Source organism: Barbatula barbatula (genome assembly GCF_947034865.1).
Source record: "Barbatula barbatula genome assembly, chromosome: 13".
NCBI lineage: Eukaryota > Metazoa > Chordata > Actinopteri > Cypriniformes > Nemacheilidae > Barbatula > Barbatula barbatula.
The window spans coordinates 16338472-16347070 of NC_136776.1; positions in this window are offsets into that span (position 1 = coordinate 16338472).

Sequence of the window (8599 nt, forward strand, 5' to 3'; positions counted from 1 at the left end):
TTAGTATATACTAATATATTTACCCTCATGATATCGTTTTTCTTACCCGCAATACAAACTTTTGTTGACTGACCTCAATCACCATTCATAGATTTAATAATACTTTTTTTGGGTGAACTGTTCCTTTAATCATCATTTAAAATAATCACAATCTAAAAGCATGTCCTGATCTCATTAAAACGCATCAAGCATCTCAGCTCTTCAACCCAACTAAAAGTGTGCTGGGATTCAGAGTCAAGAAACCACCTCCATTCATGACGGCGGAACCACCAATCACATATTTACAAACTGAAGATGGACAACAATTTCTCTAAAGCATTGGTGCACTTATTATGAGGTAACAGTCTCAGAGCAGATGCTGCCCATCGGTGTCATGCTTTGCTTCTAAGAGGGAACGTTCAGCCTAGCGTGCCTGATGAGAATTTAGCTGCTGCTTAAAATCTCTCTTCCAGTCTCTCTAACACGCACACACGCTCATTCTCTCTCCCTCCCGCTTCACCCCGTTCTCTTGATGCTGAGCTCTGCTCTGCTGATGCAAGAATCACAACTCCCCGTGTTGACAGATGGAGGATAGCTCCATAGCATAAAGCCGGTCCCTACAGTCCAACTGCTGCTTAACCAAAATTTTTTTTTTGTTGCTTCTATCACTTATCTCATTTATAAAACGTGATCATTTTATGCACTATTTTCTTGAACTTACTTTGATGACAGGGGTTTTAATTAATTTTGTTATAAATTAACAGTGTTCAATCCAGCGGTCCTCCAGAACTCCGGATGTCTTTTACTATATGTCAGTGCAAGTTGTTTGCAGTTTGGACAGCTCTTACATTTATTCCTGTCCGGGAAATAACCCTTCACATTTACATGTTTACACTTTTACACAAAGCCACTTACTAGTAGGAGAGCATATACATATTTTGTCAACATGCTAAACAGTACCGTTAGTTTACAAGGCCAGGGATTAAAGCTAGAAAATGCAAGGGAGAGAATGAACAATATATATATATATCTTTTTCAATAATTTGAAGACATAGACAGTTATTGGTTAGTCAAATAAATTTGGAACAGGTCTGTTTTGAGCTGTTTTTTGGAAGTTGTGAAGGATGCTGCAGTTCGGGTGGAGGCTGCCAGTTTATTCCACCACAGGGGTACTGAATGAGAAAAGGTTTTTGCAAGCGATTTGGTGCCTCGCTGTGATGGAACCAGGCATCGCTCATTTTCAGACCAAAGATGACGGGAGGGGATGTAGACCTGGAGCAGTAAGTTAAGGAAAAGGGGCGAATTTGCCGTTATTGTTCTGAAGGCCAGTGTCAGCGATTTAAACTGGATGCGGGCGGCAACTGGCAGCCAGTGAAGTGAAATCAGGAGGGGAGTAACATGGGTTCTTTTAGGCTGATTGAAATCTAGATGTGCAACTGCATTCTGGATCATTTGCAAGGGCAAATTTAAATTTTAATACATCAACATCTAATCCATGCTTGTATGTCAACAACTGTCATTACATGATAAACAGAAAATGTCCACCACACACTTTCTTATGTACTATTTAGGTTTATATGTGCATGTATACATTTGGTACCAATATGTACATTTTAAGCTACCAATATGCATTCTTTTGGTGCAAAGGTGTAGTTTTTTAAAGAATACCCCATTGACAGCTTTTGTACCTGTGGAGGAACATCTTTCACTAACGTACGTTGTTAAATCCTTCAACAATGCCACATACAAAAAGGCATTGCATACTATCAGATATCTATCTAACTCTGATAAAACTCATCATAAAAACCTCACATAGATTCAAACTTTCCTTGGAATGACCCCTCCGTGTTAAAAGTTAGCTGGCGAAGATAAGTTTCTTAAAGGGTTTCCCTTAAGTTGGTGCAATCAATCTGTGGGATTTACTGTAGTCACACAACATTTTGGTATCTTTTATTGGTTTTAATATTTCATTGGTCCTTCAGGACAACTGGCATTGGAAGCTATGGGGGCAATGAACAGCATCCAAACTGCATTGCCAAGAATATCTGGCTGATCTCGATACAACTCCTCGGCCTTTCACAATAGGCACAGCTAAGGTTTCCCATTGAATGAGTTGACCACCTGATCCGGCTGGAACGGTGCCACATATGGCATGATATGGCCAGACATTCTGGCTGGAATGCTGGGAAGGATCTTGGGGAGATGCCCCAGTGCTTTGTGCAGCTATTTAGAGCCCTGTCCAAGGGAATCTGGCCCTGTGACTGTCAGTCAAACGCAGGAGGCTTTTTCGGTTTAGGCACTGGTTGAACCACAGGGAAGCTGGTTGTCCATCTGACCACTTTGGTAAAGCTTCAGCCCCAAGGCTGAATGACATTGTCTCTGTTGAGTGACCAGACGGGCTGAAGCTCGATTCAACATGCCCACCGACACTGCCAACGACGATACTATCGACCACGCACTCACTCAGAGGGAAGGTCCAGATGCTGAAACTGATTTTCGAGCCATCACTCGGCTGACATCCGTTCCTCGCAGCCAATGCTTGTCATCGTCTGCCCGGCCCGGGTGCTTGAACGGTGAAGGTCTGTTGATGTGCCGAAGCTACGAGGGTTTGCCCCCGGTCCCAGCGAGCTGGAAAGGACAGTCTGGACCAGTGATGTGTTTGGACGCTTGTCCAAGCAGGCCGTCCCTTTGCTTCCAGAAAAGTGGCAGCCAGTTGGTTCTGCACTAGCATATGCTTGCTGAAGGTCAAATGCAGGAGCCGTAGACCCTGTAGCAGCTTGGGTGGGTTTCAATTGAGAATTATCAGTTAGAGAGTTTGGTGTACTTGAAACTAGGATCCAGGTGTCACATGCTATGTCTGACCCAAATTACCTGCTCTTGAAACAAATGGGATTAGTAGAGGACAACAATAGGATGATATGAAAAAAGTCTGAAAGTCAGTGATTTTCAATGTGAGGGTGTTCATACCTGTGATAAATTAATTGTTACCTGTGTTTTTGTAGTTTTGTTATTTTAAAGCTTTATTGTATAAAATTGGATTGTACAATACCATTATTATTATTATTATTAGCATTTCCGCCAATAAAACGGTAACACTTCATATTCATTTGATATGAATTTACAGGTCAGAGTTCACCAAAATTGACCTTTAGGACGCAGCAAAATCTTTTCACATGCGCTTGCATTTCAGGTCTAGGTATTCGCATACCTATAAATGAAAGTCGATGGAACGAAAAGTGACTTCAGTATACATTTTATGTGAATTTAACAAAAAAGTATGATGTATAAAAAATATTAACAATAAACCCCCACCCCGAAACCTTGACATCACTGGAGAAAATTAATTTTGGCATATTAATGCTGCATAATGCTGTGTTCAAGACACCTCAGCATAGTTTCCAGCTCAACCTGTAAACAATTTCTGGAACGGCACTGTTCCAGAAATTAATGTTAAAAAATCCTTGTGATGCTGCTAAATAGTATTATCCAGACGTTACTTCCAGGTTTGTGGTGGGAAATATCCGAAATCCAACATTTCTTTAACGCAGCACAAATGTACCAATGTGGTACAAATTTATACATATTAGCCAGAGAAAAATTGTTGAATTGAAAAGAGATTGTATTGTTGCCAACCAAATTAGAGTAATATTAATTTTACAAGAACAATAAACTCTCGCAGGAAATGAAAAAAAATCTCACCACATGCTTGAATGAACAGATCGACACCAGCAGGAATTTCCTGGATTATTCCTTGAGATGCTGCTCAAGCATACCCAACTTCCTCCATTCCCAAAGCAGTCCTTTGAGATCACTAAATCCTCTCCATCAAACACACATGTTTGCTTGTTCAGTAGTTATGATTTCCACACCTGATCCCAGCACATAACAAGACCGGCGGACGCAGGACTTGCAAGTCGTTTGCTAAAGCAAGTCTTGAAATCTGTCTGAGCCGAAAGGGACTGGGCATCGCGTGGCATCCTCGACTCCGTCTCCAAATACCAGAAAACCAAAAAAGAGGGAGAAAAGACTATGCAATCTCAGAAGTCATATGATGCAGAGGAATAAGGCAGACATGAAAGTTGGCCTATTTCATGGTTAGGCACTAGGACTGGGAAGGGTCTTGAATGGCAATGCATCTACTTTAATGTGACAGACAGGTCCCTAGGCGAAACAAGCGGACCCGTGGCAAGCAGGCCCAGGTACTTGATGAGTGTGACATTTTCGCCACTCCACTGGAAATGTTGTCGCCGTACGCTCCGCTGCTTCATCTTAGGTTTTACCCAAATAAATTTGCCTCTGACGATGGCACAAGCCCCTCGCCTGCCTGTCCTCCCCGGAAACGTTGAGATCATGAATCTCCTTGTCGACTTTCACAGGGCCTTGCTCCTGATAAATGCGCTGCCGCCTTGGGACCCTCTTGCAGCCTGATATCACGCTTGGCGCCAGTCGGAAAAGCCAGGACACGGTTCTGCCACATACACGTTCATGCATTCAGAGAAGGCATCCTCGTTCCTGCCTCACGATGCTGTGTGACAGGTTGGACGGCCAGTGCCTGGGGCAAAAATCCTACTTTGGTTTGGATATCTACTGAGAAACTATCACAGCGATGCACTGAAAACATAAATTACCGCATGGAATTATGAACTATTAGATATTTACTGATACAAGTGTAATGTATTTGCTTATTGAGGGGTTTGCTCTGAAATCACGCGTTTGAGAAAAAGACAGACTGCAGTATCAATCACAGTTAGCCACAGGGAGATATGAATCAACTACAGGGAGAAATTGGAGAGGCACATAATGGCCAGGAGGAACCACACAGAGTCTACGAATGTGATGTATTTCACATATTTGTTATCGATATGAATCTATCATTTGATGTATAATCCCATCAAAGGATCTGGGCTTCCTTTGTCTTAGGACGATGGCTCTGTACCTAGTATATATAGGGTATATTATAAGCTATAAGGTTTTTCAGTTTAATACAAACAGTATATACATTTGTATATGTATAAAAGGTAAACATTTGGAGCATAATATATAAATGTCTATACAGTGTATAGATGTCCTACATGTCACACATATAGACATTATATAAGGCATATCTTTACAATATAGACATATTTAACTATATCTTTGTTATATATACATATATTGTTATTTCATTGAAATGGCAAAGAGGACCTATTCATTGCAATTAAAGTGAAATCACTGAACCAAAACATAGGAGTCTGATAAAAACAAAGATTTTAGAAGAAAACAGCACTTAAGAGGATATTATATATACTATATATTTTATACTCTTTATAATAAAGTTGCTTCACGATGCTATAGAAGACCCATTTTGGTCTAAATGGTTCCATAGAGAACTTTTATCATCGAACGAACCTTTGTGTTTCACAAATGGTTATTTGTCATAAAAAGGGTCTTTAGATTATAAAAAGGGAAGAGATGGTTCTTTAAAGAACCTTTGAGTGAATGGTTTATATATATATATAAAATATACAATGCACCTGATTATGCATTTTAGTTTTTTGCATAAAACAAGTAAAGATTCAACATGGGGGCAAAAAGCCATTTTAATGAAATACTGACAATTCTTTACATATACTCTATGCAATTACATTTTCTTACAGTACACGTACAAACGTATTTTAAATGTAATTTAATGTATCATATCATCAAATACTTTATTTGTATTTATAATAAAAAACGTACGTAAGAGGACATTATTCTCAATGGCGCTTCCTTGGGCTATCATTTATCACACAGTCAGAATTGACAGCTGTCAAAATGAAGATCGCCTGTAAGGATATGCATATTCATACTGCGAAAATTCCCGCTTGTCGAATTCATCTGACGGAGAAGCGTACAAGCTCCTGTATGTCAAATCACAGTAGATAGATGTGATTCAAACCATTTCCTGGAGTGTGGGTTGCACATCTGGCGTAGCGTATTTCATCATTTCATACGGAGTAAACGGAGAGCGCGCTTTTAATAAAGTTTAAATTCTTTACGGGAGCAGAGAAGAACGAGGTGCTCGGTGGAACCTTACATTTACTGCTATACATAAAACAACGAGTTGAAGGTTTTCTTCTTGGATGGATCCTTCACGTTAATTTGTTCGTACAGGCACTGTTGATAAAAGGGGGAAGTTGAGAAGTTAATATATGGTTACAGTAAACTTGGACGAGGTAACGTATTATGTACGACTTGTTCAAGTGGGTCACCGAGAATAGATTTCTTCTCTGTTTGCATCATCTAATTCATTTAAAACACCAATCGTCTGTCAGCCTCATTTATTACATTTATTACATTGACTGTAAAATAAATAGTTTTCTAAATCCCTTAATAAATCTATACCACAGATAAATAACTTACATGTCTGCAAGCACTCCCACAACATTTTCCTCTTGTCCTATGAGCAAATTCAGTGAACACCTTGTAGCCAGTGATGGGGTCGAGGTAGGTTTCTTCCTGATTCTATGAACAAAAAGTTGCAATTTGTTATCTTTTCAATATCACTGGACTGATATCAAGTCGTGTTTACCTTCATTTAAAAAGAAAACGTTTTAAGCAGTCATGAAAATGCGATACAATCGCCTTGCTTTAGCATCATTCGTGACTATTCTTCAGAGAGCGCTGCCTTCATCTATGACAGTCTCCGACGGCAAAAGGGCTCGAGGCAATTTTGTGGCATGCCATCTCAGATGCCATCCTTTGGCTCCACAGTGAAGCTGATACTGTCTGTGCATCCACAGCTCTGTGCGTTCTACAACTCTACCGGTTCCTCCAGAACTTCTTCTCGGACATCAAATCCCATTGCTTGTGACAGCCAAAAGGAACTTTCAAAAATGACCCAGTGCTCCAGAAACAGAAGTAGCCTTTTACTAGTCAAGAGGTAAAGAGTCCAGTATGCTGTTTTTTGTTGTGTAAGTAGGAAGTCAGTGAAAAATGCACCAGGAAGTGCCATAAGGTCTTTTTGACATATTTTGGGTGAATGCCTTTCTCACCTAGGTCACCGATTCAGGGTCCTGTGTACCTACACGAATCTTTATAGGTGTAACACCCAACTACACCTCGTTTTACATTTATTTATCATTCATGAGCGTGTTTTGTTTTTCTTACCTTGCATGCGTCCAGATGCAGTTTGTGAATTAATCTATCGGCATCTGAAAGCGGCGTTGTGTTTTTCCTACTAGGTGAATCTTCGCTCTCATGCGCACTGTGCGAGCCCAGCGTTCTCTCAACGTGCACATCATCTGACATTATTAAAGTCCTCTGAACCAGTTTAAACCGTCTTAGTTTTAAAAGTCTACTTGAACAAATGAGCAGCATGGCTTTGGATTAAGAAAATGAAACGTCCTGCCACGACGTTTCTTTCAGACATGCACAATGTATGTCAGCACGTTGACATTGTGGTAAATCGACTCACAAAACGACAGAGAGACGATACATAATGATGGCACAGCTTAAAGATGTATATTTTCTACGATTCGGTCCCGTTCTGCTCGGTTGTGCCCGTTGTTTACATTTCGCGGCGTGCTCAACACGCAGTCACGCGCCACCTGTGTTGGACGCTGGAATTGCAGCAATGGAAACCATGCGTTAACCAACTGCTCAAAATCTGCATTTGAAACATTTATTTACAACAAACATACAGAATAGTTACACTTTAATTTTACAAAGCTTGCAAACTGCACGCACGCGTAATGTATGTCGTGTTTTGAATGTTTCTTGTAGCTTAGATTGGTCACAAATAACGAATAACTGGATTTATTTTAAATCGATGAAATTGTACGTATGTTTGCCAGAATTACAAATACTGACGGTCAGAATCAGAATGACTGTATCGTGGTAGTTTGCAAATGACCGTAATAAAGATTTAATACTGACCGTGCGTGTTCTGTAATATGAAATACAGCGATGTTTGTTATGTAAGTTTGGGTTATTGTGAAACGTAAACAAATGTATATAACAACAAATATCATTCAAACACACAAATAAGCGATTTGCCAATTCTGCTAGGGCTGTAACTGACGCATGCGCACCACGGTGTGTCCAGCTGACAGCATGAGAGCAAAGAATGTAAACAAAACCAACGTGAACCGCAGCATGACTGAAGGAGGACTCAGCGGCACAAGTTCTGATGTGTGCGTTTAATTCGCATGTTTGCACTTTCTTAAAACGTTTTTTAATTATGTAATTATATATGCTAATTTGGTGTTTCAAATACTAATAAAAAACGTTTAACTTCAGTGTTGTTTTGAAATACCATTCTAATAATATATTGTATCGTTAAGATCGATTTTAGGAAAAAGAAAAACACATCTGAAGTCTTTTTCTGCAGTAAAAGTAAAACATGTCCGTGCTGCAACAGGTTGACTGGGTGTTAAGCGATAAGCTATTTTTTAAACGAGTGGGTGGTGTGAAATTAAACTTCCTTTCTATTACCACTAACTCGGACTGTTTATTATAAACAGAAGAGCCCGCACAAGTAGAATGCATTTCTAAATATTAAAGCTTTGCGTTTGTTATGCGGAAACTATAGGGGACTTGACAACAAAGAGCTTAAAGAGGGGCTTTGCAAAGTATTAAAGAAATGAAGGATTAAAGAAAT